Source organism: Ischnura elegans, chromosome 7, assembly GCF_921293095.1.
Source record: "Ischnura elegans chromosome 7, ioIscEleg1.1, whole genome shotgun sequence".
In the NCBI taxonomy this organism is placed as follows: Eukaryota; Metazoa; Arthropoda; class Insecta; order Odonata; family Coenagrionidae; genus Ischnura; species Ischnura elegans.
In genome coordinates, this window is record NC_060252.1 from 7664994 (window position 1) to 7680015 (window position 15022).

Genomic DNA, 15022 nt, shown 5'->3' on the forward strand with positions numbered 1-15022 from the left:
CCTAGAGTCTACCGATACTGTGACAAACGACAATGACTCTGTTTATGCCTAATAGCAAGTAGGCCAAAGTACCAGAATTCTATACAGAGTTTAATTTCACTCATTTAATTGTATTTATTTCGCTTGCTCAAAATTAATGACTTTCAACACTGTACAGTTATTGACTTTAAATAAAATATTGAATATTGTATGGATTTTGTTGTTTACATTGTGTACTATACTTTAAAATGTGCACATGAAAGAATTATTATACTGTGCTTAGCACCTAAATATTAAAAAAAATAACTATACTGTAAATAAAAAAGTCAATTTCTTTGAAAATATTTTGTCTTAGAGCTGAGATTGCCTTGGGCTAGTGGTCCTCTCAACAGATGTATCAACGGCAGTAACCGTAAAGGAAAAAAATTTGGTGGAGAGTGAAACCCCCAATGCTCTTCCCTCGCCTGACATTCAGTTGCAAGAGTTAAGGCTGCTCCATCTTCATCGCAAACTTCTTAAAAAAAATCAGCTCATGTTCGAGACCCCATTTCCTATGGGGTCTTTCAGTCAGACCCAATATTACAATTCTATCAGATAATTCTTAAAAGGATGAAAAAGATAAGTTATGACAAAAAAGGTATTACTCATTTAGTCATTTTCTCATAACTTATAAGTGAAAAAATGCGAAATTTACCAACTATTTTTCATGAGTTAGTGATGCTGCTAAGTTCTGGTTCATTAATTCATTTAAATAAAGAGGTAGATTAAATGTTCATTTTCATCCTTTTCAGTAAAAAAGAGCAATTCTTGATGAACCTTCCCAGTATTTTACAGTTGAGGACCTCAAATCCGGAATCCAGAAATCCAGAACGTTTGTAAATTCCTCTGCGCAGTGGTTTGACTTGCCACTCCAAGTGGCTTCACTTTATGACAATCAAATGATTCTAATATTAATGACGTGGGTTTCAATTCCACCTTCATCAAATTATCACTTTTACAATGTGTCAGTATTCTGTAAGGCAGAACATTCTCTTAAGCTCCGGTATCTAGTTTAAATTTGACATTTACACCATTAACAATAATAATCTCAGACCAGACATTCGAATCATCTGTATACCGCTCACAACACTTTCAATTACAAAATCATTAAGATGGTGCTCAACACTTACGTCTTGGGCAGATAAGTCAACTGATTTTACTTAGTATTATTATACAATTTTCTAACTTTGCATGGAGTTGCAAAATGATTTTGCTTTACACAATTATTGAAAATTTTACCAAATGCTCGAAATTCTCCTTTTTATGCTTATAATTGCACTTTTACACAAATAGACATCATTTACTAGGTACATTTACTTACATTGTCTTAGGTAAGTACTTATCAGTATGCCTCACTGAATCCTTCAATGCTTTAGCTCTCGTCCCTTTCCTGATGACTGCATCCACGGGTTTGGTTCCTTGCAGGGTCTCAGCCTGATGTTTCCCCATCTCAGCTGCCTTGCAGATTTCTTTTATGCACCCTGAAAATTCCAAGTTGGTACATGAGTTTCAAGCTAGCAATCCGTCACAAAAAAGACCGATTGAGCTCGAGGTATGCGTCCTCTTAAAAACTAACACTAAATATCAGCGCTGATGTAGGGCCGCTACGTGATAGTTTTTGTATGAGCATATTTTTTCGCATAATAAATCGAAGCGGTTAACTAGAGCTGGCAACTGATAAGCAACGGAGCTGTGGCAAGGCGACGTCACTGAAAATGAGTTCTAAGAGGTGTGTAAGGAGTTGTAGAAGACCGTAGCTGCTTTGCAAGAGTTAGGCAATGAAAACAAACCTGTTTAGAGACAAAAGAAAAACCAAAGCTTAAAATATAGGAGTTATTCGAAGATAAGATCCTAGCTTAGGCCGAGAAGTTCATTCCTTGTCTTGGTTTGTTTGTGCAGGCCGAAGCAAGGACAAGAGGTGGGAGCTTAAAGGTTAGGAGTAGAATGGTATGTGTTGGTATAAGGGCACTTTACTCGAGCAGAGAGGTTCAGATCCAGTTGAGTCTACAGGCCCTGTCTCGCCCCAAAAAGAGGTAATGCGAAGTTGGGCCTAACCGGTCATATCAACGTGTGGAAAATATCTGGAGACTGATTGTGAGTGGTCTAACGCCTCAACAGGTGAAAGTAAATAGGAAATAAGTTACATTTATGCAAACCGAAGGTTTTTATTGAAGAAAATTGGCAACACCGTACCCCTGCAGTTAACTTTATGCCCTAAAGAAACATTTCCGCCTCTCAGCATTTACGGAAATGGCAATTAATATACCATGAATTTTTCTCGGACTTCCGACATACTGTTAGTGAGACGCGTCCATCGAAACGTCGGCAGAAATTGGGGAGCCTAACCCGGACGGAAACCCAGAGAGAAAAAGCCATCGCTGCAGCTCAACGGAAAAGCAGCAGCAGAAAAAAATACTTCTCAGGCACTATAAATTTCATCCTTTAGCCTAACTTGTTGAAATCGTTGCGGTCTCGAAAATATTCACGCAAAAAGGAAGAAAATAATCATCAAGATTGACAGAGAATTTTGAATGCTTTTTGGAATTTTATGTGAATTGGCAAGGAAAATAGAGTAATTCGACACTTGAATAACACTTGAAGAGGAATTGCATTGGTGTTAGCCATGTGTGACAGTGTTACTATATTACCTTTACCGTTATTCAAATCAAGGCCGCAGTCGTAACGTAGTGGGGATAGAACCACCCACGTAATTTCTAGGAAAATTGAAAATATTGCAATTGCTCTTAGGTGGCTTACCAATGAAAATTTTCGCTTGAACAGATTAATGAACAATGTTTTAAATTAATTTATAAAAATCACAAAGTCACTCGTCAACGTATATCAGGCTTCATACGTAACATCACTGACAGGTCTTGCACACCACCAAGTCGGTATGGAAGTTAATGAACCCCCTAAACAACGATGTACAACGACTGCTCCTGCCATACACTAAAAATGTCCGGGTAGGAGGGGTTCATTATGAGGGATTTCGCATATGATCATTCTCTCTAGAATTTCGATAGGAAGAGGAATTGAGACCGCCCTGACTTTCCCACCGCTACCACGCCAATGACCTCAAGCTATTACCATTATTTCATTGAAAAAACATTACGAAAATACATGCTCGCAAATGCGGATGAGTTGATTTTTACCATTAAGTTCTTAATGTACTATATGGAACTACCGAAACCGTAAATATATGGAAAGTGGTAAGCAACACAAAAACAACAATCCGATTGAATATTAACGTACAACTCAACCACCCACTTAAAAGTGCAGTAAATTATCTCATTTAAATAATAATAATTTTGATGCTTTCAACACTGTCATGGAGATCTGTTGGCGACCGATGTTTGCGTCCTTTAATTGCACTGCTATTTCGATGAAAAATCACACCTCAAATAGCGAGATTTTACAAATGGCTATTACTTTTTTTCGATTCTTCCCACCCTACAAATACAACCAGTAAAATAATTACGAACATTATAATTAAAATAGCCCGCGTGACTTTTTCAAAGTAAGTTTATCCTATGAATTGTTCTACCGCTAGTAAAACATTTTCGTACTCACGTAAATGGTCATCCGAAGAGTTTTTATGTTTCTTTCGTAGTCTCCTTCGAACAGTCTTCTTACACCAACTCCGTAACTGCTGAGGAAGAAGGTGATCTTGACGAAGAGGGTTGGCTGGTTTATCAGCTGTCTAATCAAGAAATAAGTTGCTTGAAATGACACCAAGGTTCGTGACGAGTAGACTAGAGGGGAGTAAGACTTGATAGGAGGCGGGGTAGGGCAGTCACTGAGGCCGTCGAATTAAGGCAGGCTCGACATCAAATAGCCATGACTACTGCCCAATTTTACGTCGCGGAGCAGACTGTTACGAGAGGCAATGGAATAATGCAATACCCGCGTGAAATGATGATAATCTTGCGGATGACGTCTTTGAATGACCTTTGAAGCAGATTTTCCCCCTCCCACAATGGGATGATTTTTCTAGAAGGCGCGAAAAAAGGTTGGAAAAATTGCATCAAGACCCTCGCGGAAGGATACTGTTTTCCGATAAAGTTATTCCGCGAAGACTTAAAATTAAAATTCGTTCTTCCGCGTAACAAATCAATTTTCTAATCGCACCTAAACGTATTATTAAATTAATAAGCAACATCAAATATTAAAAAGAATAGAATTAAATAAGTTATTTACGTTATGCTGTCGCTTGCTTTGTACTGTTTTTTTTTAATTTATCGGAACTATTTATTGTGGCGGTCAGTTGTCACGTGACACTCGAAGAGGCCTACGAACCGTCTCCTGTAAATTTTTCATTAGTCTGGCGGCAACTTGCGTTGAGTTAAGAGGTGAGTACGGGAGTGTTCCCAAAAAGTTAACAGCTTGCATATTCTACATTCCTCTCCGGTGTATATGGTGTGTGATTTCGACTTTAGATATGTGAAAATAATTGTTGTAGCGAGAGACTATGGCACCCGAAAAGTAAATTAATTTTGCGGAAAATCGTGTTCAACGAAGTGCTGAGAACCAGTGACCCCGGATATTCCCCCAAGACCGTATACCCCGTGACCAAGCTTATCAAGTGTTTCCCATATTTTATTCGATGTTTGTGGCTGCGTAGTATAATCGTTATCGATGTGATGATCGTGAATATATTTTTCGGAGGGAAGTTTCCATCGTTCGTTTACATGAACCGTTCTCGTTTGGTCATGTTTTGGGACTTGCAAAATACTTGCAACGTATGAAATATCCATGTTTGTGTGTGGTGAATTTCTCTGGCCTCTCAAATTTTAAGTTCACTATTTCTCGGCAAGCGTGAACCAAGGTCGTAAGACGTGCTCCAGACATTTTTTGACCGGGGTTTCAATCTAAGCTTTGGAATCGGCGATACTCGGGACTTTACATTGCTCTATACCGTCATTATCAGTTGGTACTGACGTTGTCTTTTCAAGTTTTCACCGGTGTATTATATTGGTTGCGTCAAAAATTGTTAATCAAGTATTCGTATATTCCATAACTATCTAGTGATGTGAATCAGAATCTGCAACATCATATCTTTTGTAATTATTCATTGGTATATTCCACCTTGCAGCCACTTATTCCACGGATTGGTCTACGAAATGAGTACATTGATACATAATATGGAACGCTTCTTTGAAACTAAGATTGGGCCATAATTCTGAGGGAGTTGGAAATATGAATTAGAAATTAGACAACAAGAAGTTAGAAATTCTTTCCCTGTATGAATACTTCCACCTGAACGGTTAAATTTACCGGAGATGTAATGACGTCATCAACTCGTGAAATGTGGGCGTTGCCTTCGCGTGTTTTTCATTTTAAACTGAGAATGGCTGAGTTATGAAGATTATTTTTCCTCGTAACTTAATAATCTTCGGACTTTCCTCGTAACTAATACAATGTCCCCACTTCCATCTACCGAATACGTATAATGAATTGCGGTTTCGGGTCTGAAAAATCTACCCTACTGTGGCATTTTGCCTCCTAAACACTGCAGCGAAATACATGGTAGCGTGGGTGACTACTGGTGACTACTAGTAGCGCTTGGTTCACTATTAGGCACGAAATTTTTAAAAATTCTCAGTAGGTAGAGATCGAATTTCAATAACTTCCTTTAATTTCGTTTAGGTCTTATTGAAAAATGCATCAATATGGCTCACTCAGATATTCTCACATATTTTAATTCTCTTTCCAGTGATAATATTTACAGTGTGACTAGAGGTTTTCAAAGGATAGTAATCGTTTTAATCGAGCACTAAGTCGAGGCGAAATTTAATTTGTTATTTTTCTTTCTTTACAGCAATGCAAATCCGTTGTCGCTGTCGATTGCGTGAAGTGAAATCAGATTTTGCGGGAAATCCTTACAAGGTCACGTGGGAGAGATGTGCTGATTAAAATATGGTAAGTCAGTCAAATTTTCGTTCATTTTAATTTTATATATCCTTGGTGGTTCATTCGCTTCCTTAAGCATTTGATTCCTGTATATTCTGCTTTTACTTCACATTGTATCAATGCACTCGCAAAGTAGAACTATTTAATGACTTAGTGACCATTCATTTGGTGATTCACGGGCATTGTAAACTTTTTCTCGACGTAGATTTCTCTGTATGCTTTGTTCCTCCGTGAGGTAGGCTCCCAGGAAAAAATATCCAAATTATACTCAAAAATTTTATGCAATGAGGTGGCATTTGGCAGGGTAATGTAACATGAGAATATTCAAGAAACCTTTTTAGAATTGTTTCAATCGTCAACGAATGAAACGTATGTTTCAGCTTCACAGTGATAAGTTAATAGTCGTCATGTTAATCCATTGCGAGGATTTACAGTGTTTTTCAGCTTCATTCAGACAAATAGGTTTACCTATAACCATGAATAATCATAATTATAGCTTAATTTGAATGACTTGCGTACTGCGATTTTCCCAGCTTACTTGTCCCCTTTGCCTCCTATACACCATTCTTACTTCGATCTATTTCTCAGCTCGAGTGATACGTCTTTATTTGAGATCATAGTTGTTTTTGCCACAATAGACCAGTTCAGGACTTTCTTTTATCGTGGATTTTGGTAATAGCACTGACACATTTTTCCGTTTACAACCCGTCGTCCACTTATCGAGCAATTCTCGGCGAAAAATCGAAGGTGTCGAGACTTTGGCAGAAAATTTGATACAGTCACAAATTAATGCGTAGCGAGTCACCGGCCCTAGATACCCCCAAGCATCTCTCGCGTAACAAGCGAAGTTAATTGCCGCTTGTTTTATTTATTTGTTCCGACGATAACACTTTTATTTCTGTAATGAAAATAGTAGAAATATGGTAAGATACGGATCAGCAGTGGCGGATCCAGAATAGGGAGAAGGGGGGAGGCTAAGTGGGGGTTAGCCGACCAGCAGTAGTGGGGGTCCGAAAAAAATTATTATTCTATCTGGTGTGAATTGGACACCCAAGAAGGGGGCTCCATTAGCCCCCCCCACCCCCCCCCCCATAGATTCGCCACTGTGCGTACAATTAAAAAATAACGCCTTACGAAATAAATACATCAAATATTAGTCTAGGAAGGTTAGGCTATTATTATAAGAGAGCAACTAGAGGGTTCTCTAGTTAGAAATGCTTTCCCTCTCTGATCGATTCTGATTTATCAGGGTATAGGCATCTATTAGAGTAATGGTATCACCAGCTCATGATATGTGGGCGGTACCTTCTCGTATCTTTTCATTTTAAACCGAGAATGGCAGAATGAAGAAGATCATTTTCCTCGTAAGTAATCTTCCCACTTCACCAACCGAAATCTCATCATGAATTGCGGTTTCTTGTCTGACCAATCGACCCTATTGTGAAATGTTGCCTTCTAAGGGCTGCAGCGAAATACTTAGCGGTGTGGGTCTCTAGTGCTTGGTTCACTGTTGGGCAGTCCAGGCTCTCCTTTCGGTAGGCATTAAAGTCAAATAACTGTCTTAAGAGCCGTTTATTTTTACTTGCCCAATGCATGGTTTTAGCTTACTTCGACTGACTTGCGCACTACGACCCGGCCTGTTCTCGTATTTCTCATCATGGCTAAAACTTACTTCCTTGTTATCATACACATGAGTAGGGTTCCTTTCCCCCAAATTAGGCGTGAAAATGCTTAAGGCCTCTTATCTCTGTTGCCTAAGGGAATAGGAGGCAATCTATAAGGATATTATTATTATTAAAATTGTTACAAGTAGGCCATTTGCCTGGTGGTAACATGTACATATGATGAAAGAAAACAATAGAAAACATTTGAAAAAACAATAGAAAACATTATAAAAAGCCCTTGGTCCCTACTTCTTCAACCGCTTCTTAAAACTGTGTAAATTTTTCGGGAAGGACTCAAATAGGTAGGTCGTTCCAGTCCCTTATGGTCCTATTCAAGAAGGAGAACTGCTTCGCATTTGTCCTTTGTGATCGGCACTTTATCTTGAACTGGGGATCATTTTTTGTAAGAAAAAGAAATTCTTGATACTGATATAAATTCATTGATCTTGGACACGTCACAAAACACCAAGTACACTTTTTCCACATTTATGCAAGGATGCACAATAGTTTCCACTCATTATTAGCATGTTTCAATCAACTACAGGTACAACATTGACTAATGATAATGACTCGTCATTTTCATTTGTTACAAAATATGATTTTGTTTAATTTTTTATTTCTTTTCTCTCGAATGTCTGAAATTATAACTATGCCGAACCAACCGCAACTCAAATTTCGTTATTTCAATAAATGCTCGCATAACTTTAGTTTTGAAGGACATATCAAATGAATGTCGTTTCAAAATCTTGAAGGGGAAGTTCCATGACTTAAGGGATGTTATATGGAATGTGAGCTGAGGGTTGGTGGTGTGATAACAGGGGAGACCTTAGAGGTCTGGATTTGATCCTGTGAAACCAATCAGGAGTTTTCCTGTGAAAACATTTTTGGTGGTAGATCTGTTACTTGGCGAATTTTTTCTATTGACCTCCCACATAGGGTCTAGACTACGATCACACTTTTATGCACAATTTATTAGGCGCAGCTTCCCCGTTTTACTTCTTCTCAGTACCTACTCTTCTATATCCGTATACTACGCAGCAAGCCGCGTCAATAAGCGTGTGGCAGGGGGTGTTAGGACACCAGCCGTTAACGAATAAAAAGGAAAGGCCGAACGAAGTCCTACCCAGAATTTATTAAATTCTTTTATGGTGCGGGAGGAAAACAAATTCAACTATTCATCCATTCGAAAAATTATCTCTTATTATCGTTTCTGAGGGACCTGGAAATATAGTGTTGTTCTAATATGATTTTCTCTGAGTCTTCCTCTTCTTGTCGTGCCTGTTTTCCAAAGTGGAAAAATGTCAAGCGAATAATGCCTACTATCTGTTGCCTGTCGCAACTAGACATTTATATTTGAAGCCCATTGTACAATGGTGAGTCGATTATTCAGTCATCTTTTTCTTCTACGGTTTTATTCGTACCTGTCGCCATATTAATGCAGGCGTATAAAATCCAAATTTAATAAAACGTGTTTATCGTTTTAAGTTTCCCGTTGATTTTACCATTGGCTTTGACTTGCAATGGTGAAATGCCTACCTTTTATTTTTATCATCAGTCCACAAAAGTTACATGTATTTCTCCTTAAACAATTTAAAAAGTTAAATATCATACATACATAAATAACTTTGGAGCTATTGTTTACCTCAGAGTCTATTGTCTGTTGGAGGGATCACCTTCAGAAATAAAATCGGAATTCTGTGCATATTGCTGCGAAACAAGAAGTGCCATCCAGATGAAGTTTTGATTTTAGAAACACATAAACTAAAAAATGGAATTAGCAATAAAAAAGGAATATGGTTTGAAAATACTTCTATTAGATATCCTCTATAATATTTTTTAGTATACAGCCAGGATCACTTGCTTAAAGCTGATACATATGTTGTTACTCGTAGTCGTAGTCGTGTACATGTTGTTACTCTCTTTGACTGTTTTTCGCAAACAAGTGCAAATTTTTGGTCCAAAGAAAAGAAATCTGCATTTAAAAAAATAACATTTGGTTTGGGCAATACATATGAAGTATTTGTTCGTAGATAGTATTATTGGGGTTTATCCAAGACTTTTGGACTACCTCCACCACCACGAAGGTAGAAAACCTTAGCACCTAATAGATTTATCAGTGTCTCAGGGGTAGTAGGTACCTGCAGTTTAACAATTATAGGAAAAGAGAGTGAAAGGCTATCTGCTCCGGCAGCAGGAGCAAGTGTGATTGCTCTTAGAGCTGTATGTGTACGTTTGAGCGAATTTTTAAATGCACTAGCCCAGCTCAACATACCATAATTTATCCTAGAATATATGAAAGCATAATAAATATTGTAAATTACAGTTAAAGAACACTTATTGCGAATCAAGTAGTGTTTCATTCTAAAATTTTTCAAACTATTTGCAATACTATTTGAATAATGCTTACATTTTAGATGCTCATCAATTGCTAAACCATGGTATTTGTATTCCTCAACTCGAACAGTGTGAAAGTGTCAGTGTGTCATTTTAGTACGCTTGGAAGAACGTGACACAACATTAGTCAATGGGGAAGCTGTTGTATAAATTTAAACATAATTTGTGTTTCCTCGTTTAAGTTTTTTCGATGCAAACCATTGGTTGATATCGTTTATATCACATTTTATGTATTTCTGTACATCAATCCAGTTCACACTTTTGTAAGACAGGACTAGATTATCCGCAAAGGCGGTTAGTTTGCCACTGAAATTTAGATTACACAGATGATTGATTTATAATTAAAATCATATTGGACCAAACGCTGATCCTTGAGCGACTCCAGAACAAATATTTTCGGAACTTCTATGGCTATATCTATTGTAGTACCTTAAAAACTTTAAGCGCGCAGTCAGGAAACTTTCAAAATGACTTTATAGAAATGCTACGAATTTCTGCCAGATGTGGTTTATCCAAAAACATCTTGTATTTTATTGTATCAAAGGCTTTTTTATAACTATGCATATAGCAGCGGTTTATTTATTACATTTAAGAGACTGGAAAATCGGGGTGATTAAGTTTTTCAAGCGTCCTGTGTACTTTTACCTATCCTAATACGAGGTTCGTTCTATAAGTCATTAGAACTTCCGAAAAATTGCTCTCTTAGCTTCCAAAATTAATGTTAGTCAGAAATAAGCACTTGTGACTCGTCAGCAGTTGAAGTTTGAGCTGTATCCATCCCATAGTTTCTTTGTTGTTACCGATTGTAGAGAACAACTTACAGAATATTATAGAGCTGAAAGGAGACTAAAATCAAACGTATATAATAATTGGTCCAATACAATTTGTTTTTATACCTTTTCTAAAGACTTACTGAACGACCCTCGTACTATATTGACTGTCACAAAACTACTTCCTTTTCCGGAAAATTTACCAGTATTATTTTTACAAGTTTTTCAAGTGCGTTAGAATAAATTTAGAGCAAAGAAATCGGACGGCAATTGTGAATACCAAGTAGTTCGACTTTTTTTGTGAACGGGAACAATAATTTCTTGCTTTAAGGATGCAGGGAACCTTACATTTGGCAAGCTTTGATTGACGAAATTGCCGAGTACATCTGCAATGTCTTATATGATAATTTTATCACACCAGCATTTAGTTGATCCGGACGGGCAGCTTTTTTAAAGATTGGCTATTGGCAATTTTAAATACATCAGGCGTGGTGACTGGTTCCAAAAAGGAGTTTAAGCTTAGATGATTTTTACTATTTGATGAATTATCAATCATTGAATTATTTTTTACAAATGGATACAATTTAGGAGACTCAAATGTGCTTATGAACTCCTTCTTGAAGTCAATATCAATAATAACTGGGTCATTTAAGGTCCGATTTCCTTGTATTAGTTCATCCATCCGAAGTTTGTTTCACTCCCGTTAATTCCTCGAATATACTCCACTGTTTCTTTTTATTTCGATTTACTTTGTCCAATTGTTCCATGTAGTTGGAGTAAGCCGCATTACGGACACATATACACAGTTTATTCTTATCTTTAGGTACTCTTTTCTCAAGCCGTTATTGTGCGGGTGATGACGTAGTTTTTTTAAAAGATTTTTTTACGCGCAACTTTGCTCATCGGAGAGTCAGTCATCCAGGGCTTTAATTTTACGGCACGTTCATTCCTGACCATATTTAAGACTCATTTACACATGTTAATAGTATGTTTGAAAATGTAGTAAAAGTTTAGGAAATTTCATGTTATTCATACAATACTTCCCAAGTCGATTACAGTCGAACATTTTCATTTAATGATTTACGGCAGCAATACTATAGCAAAGTGACATTAGATGGTGTACTTTCGTTTTCTTCGCGAGCATAAAGATTGGAGATTGGGTTGGACTCGAGAGTGATGCGTTATACCAAAATTCATAACCTTGGCTTGGAGGTCTACATTAAATGTGTTGAAAAACCGAGTGATTGCATGATCTGAACAGATAGCTCATTGTCTAGTAATTCTGGTTGCTTCATTGATTAAGGCAGTCAAGCCACATGAACACACGAGATTTGTAAACTGCTTGGAATCGCAGCTGAGCATTAGTAACTGAACATTCATATCACCGACCATTACTAATTTTTGAGATATGCCCCTTGATTAGGGTTCAAAATCTAAAACAAATTGATCAATAGAAATTTTTTGTCCCTGTAGACGACAAAGAGATCAAATACACAAAACTTGCATGAAACATTGATCAACAAGCAATCAGTTGGGCTTATATGACAAGGCCTCAGTACGGTTGTTATGTCATGTCTTATAAACGCTGACAAACCTCTTGCTCTTAATAAGTATTACAATTTCCATAAGAATAGTACCTACCTACTCACTGTATATAATTTAATCAGATTATATTTATATTTCATTCAAAGCTATAATATCGGGTAATTGTAACATGATATTTAAATTTGAAAGTAGTAAATTAAAATTGCGTCTAGCACATCGGATATTTTGATGGACGATCAATAGGGAATTCATTCCATTAAAGGCATTTACAGTAATATTTATATCCATAAAATTGGCTTATAGTCTAGGCATACCTTCTATATCATTGAATTATGAATTACAAAAGCAATGATCAAAGATGTTTTACAACATCCATGATGCTAACTACAATTGCTGGCTCCTTTCCTACTTTTCTCAAATAAATTTTACCTCCACGAATCCAAAGATACTTACAGTGCTTATCATTCTGCGCCACCCCATCTTTCTACCAGCACAAAAGGTCTCATTAATGTAAACAAGTATTATCGTTTTCAATATTATGCAGACACCCAACCAGTCCCATTTTATTGATGGGGCCTTGTCGGTGACCACTTACAGGGTTGGCACTCAATGCAAGCTGCTTCCTTTGCCTTTACGTCGCCGACGGGGTCGGACGTGGATACAGCCTGGCTAGCGAAATGGGAGTCGAACTCCCGAGGCAAAAAATGCACTGAGGAAACTCACGCACACGTTGGGCTGTCGGAGTGTTTTCTTTCGGGCTCAGCGGCAAGTACAAACTATGATGTGACTCACTTGAGGGGGTGTATATCGGCCACACTGGGAGGAATAGGTCATGTGTCCGAACGCAAAAGGTGCTTGGAGGACCGTGACCCAACTTTTCAAAGCGCCCAATGGCACGAAAACATGCATCAAATTTTCGATATTAAAATTATTCGGTTCCAAGAAAGAGGGCTTGTTTTAGATGCGGCCGAAAAGTGGGAAATGGTGAAAAAGAAAAGGAAGAAATTTGACTTACTGAACGGAAATGAGTTTTTTAGTCACTCCCCCATCTTATATGTACTCCCCTGACTGCTACCTAACCCCACTTCCTTCCCCAAAACCTTTTTTACCTCATGACATGACGCAAGTCCGGAATTTAGGTTGTATGTATGATGAACTCTTCTGGACTTACTCTACTGTGCCTCCTCCTACAACCCCTCCACCTACTCCTTCTGATCCTTCCCCCTCACTACTTTTCAGTAACTGATATAGAAAGAACTCGAGGGGGAGCGCAAAAGATATTTTGAGCTACCTATACTTTAATTGTAAAGAAGAATAATCAAGTTACATGCAAAGTTTAAGATAGTTTTATTCAAAACGATTATACGCATATACAAGACAATGCTATCTCATGATATCAAAAAGTTACAATTTAGGTTCTGAAATATTAGGCGGTGCCGCAAGGGGGTTGGGCCATATGTATTCGCCAGTGCTACTCTTGAAGATATATATATTTCTGTCCGAAATAGTAATTTATTTGTACCCGATTATGACTGTATAGGAATCGAAACACGTGCTGTGAGGAGTGGAATGAAATTTGTGGGCAGTACGGTATCTTTGCACCAATTCGATATTTTTCTCCGCGATATCTCCCCGGAAAAGGTTGCCTATGCGACATGGTACATCCTCTTTTCATATTCATACGTGACTCACCGTTTCTGACTTACGATTTTGTGGCTCCATAGCTTAGTAGGGTCATTACATGTGCGGTTGTTGCGGTGAAATGTGGGAGGGTTTAAATTCGAATTATTCTCTTTTTCTTTTTATAAAATAATAGAGTATTACAAGAGTCAATACTACATTTATAAAATAATGGCTCCATCTACCTTAACACATTTCTTTCTAAACAGATTAAATCACTGAGGTGAAATAAGTCGGGGAAGTGGCAGTGGTTGTATCTTAATTTCCTTGCGGCTAATTACTGTCAAATAAAGTCCCAGCTTATAGTATCGACAATACCCAATAACTAACCATATATATTCGTAGTTGAAATCATTTTATAGCCCTAGGGTATGGAAATTATTTTAACTCCCTGAAATGGGACACGTGGATGTCTACATATTATTGAAAACGATTGAACATCACTAGGAGGAACGGATTAAAAGGTCAAGAGTCGAATAGAAAAAAATTATTTTTACTTGGCACTTAGCTAACAGGTTGTCATTTACGTGCTGATTCAGAAGTCGGAGTTGAATTCTTCCTGTTTCCCAACTAGATTTCGTCTTAACCGGGTAGTAGTAGACAATTTGGCTATTATTTATTTCTATATCTAATGCAGCACAAACTTTATTCACTACTAATTGCATATTTTTATCACATTGGCTGGGGATGCCATGAATTTCCGTGGTAATACCTAACATGCGTTTCTCAAAGCCATCAGAACGGTTTAGTGCGGCAGAAAGTTGCGTCTTAAGCTCCACATTTTCACTTCGCAATTTGGATATTTATCTATATCTAAGTATTTCTCTAATATTTTAATCTGCGATTCAATTAACTTTAACCTGTCTCCCAATTTATCCTATGGCTTATGAATAGTGTTCCCTAGTTTTTTTGATCCGTTATCTTTAGTTATTTAATAACCTCTACGAACAAATAAAATATTTCCTGCAGGGGTTTACCTTCCGATTTACTTCTGTCCATCCGGGATGTCTTTCGTAAATTTTGGCAGTCCACACATTTCAG